The 1240-nt window shown below is 29.6% G+C and overlaps 1 protein-coding gene across 1 annotated transcript in view; it reads right to left on the bottom strand.

Moving 5' to 3' along the window:
• Positions 1 to 1240, bottom strand: part of LOC108689863 (CD63 antigen-like) — a 10531-nt gene that overhangs the window by 5019 nt on the left and 4272 nt on the right. The gene's annotated exons all lie outside the window — the stretch shown is intronic.

Raw genomic sequence — 1240 nt, 5'->3', positions numbered from 1 at the left:
TATATATATAATTTAAATTGGAAAAAAGAAGATTGATGTTATTTTTTAAAAAACTACGAAGAACTTGCTATAATTTCAAATCTAGTTTCTGCATTTTGAATTTAGGTTAAATTATGTTTTTTTAGTTTATAATTATATTAGCGCTTACTTTCAAAGTGCGCGCTTCTAAAATAAAATCTTTAATGAAAATCATTATATTAGAACTTCAAGATACGATATTTGTAGAGAAACTTTCTGCCTATATTATTCTATAAATACATAATTAACAAAAATCTTAGCGCGCTCATCAAATTTGATGCCCTAGAAAAATATCTTTATGCTTCCTGTTCAGAGATGAGTTACACGACACCTCGAGTGAGAACAGATATTCGATACTTTTCTTCTGTGCTAACAGCTTAACTTTAAATGGAAATCATGATCGCGTAAGAGCCACATTGTTTACGGGAAACGCATAAAACTGTTATAATTATGCCAAGTAACTTTCAACGAGATACCTTACTGCGCGAGAATGACTCTCACGAGTAGATTACGAAAGTAGCTTTAGTAAGAAACTATTGTATAACTTATAAGAAATTCATTGTTATATGAAAATTAGAAAGGTAATTTTGTTATCTGAATATTGCATAAAAAACTCCAGATATTCTAGGTGAATATCTCTATTAATGTAAATCTATAAAAGTTTTTGATGTACAAGCTGAAATCGTCAAACCGAGCGTGGTTAAATTCAATGATTCTTTATCTGCGATATATTTTATTTTATAGATATTAGATAAGATATCTAATATATATATATATATATATATAATAGAAATCATCGAGTGCGAATTGTTGAAATATTACAAGCTGACGCAAACACATGTAATTAAACGGTGGGTCTACAGTTAATTGGTATTATAATCTTAGAAATTGATTGCTGGCCAACTACCTAATTTATCGATTTTGATCAATCCTGACTCACCAATTACCCTTCAGACTCGCTGAGTACAGATTATCAATTCACTGTAGACTCACTGTAACTTTCAAATTTCGCTTTCTTGCGTCGTCATTGCGTTCCAGAAAGGATCGGCTTATGCCTGTTTCAATATAAATTAACTTTAATCTCGATTTAATATACTCTTTATTAGAATTCTTAATTAGAATTAGAATAAGATGACAAGTAAGTTGAGCCGAGATTAAAATTGATCTACATTGGTGGAGAGATAAATCCTCCATTAAAGATCTTTTAATAAAGTTTGACGTG

This window comes from Atta colombica, unplaced genomic scaffold (genome assembly GCF_001594045.1).
Source record: "Atta colombica isolate Treedump-2 unplaced genomic scaffold, Acol1.0 scaffold277, whole genome shotgun sequence".
Classification (NCBI taxonomy): Eukaryota; Metazoa; Arthropoda; class Insecta; order Hymenoptera; family Formicidae; genus Atta; species Atta colombica.
Note: the sequence above shows the minus strand (reverse complement) of the source record. Positions and strands in the feature narration are given on the sequence as shown.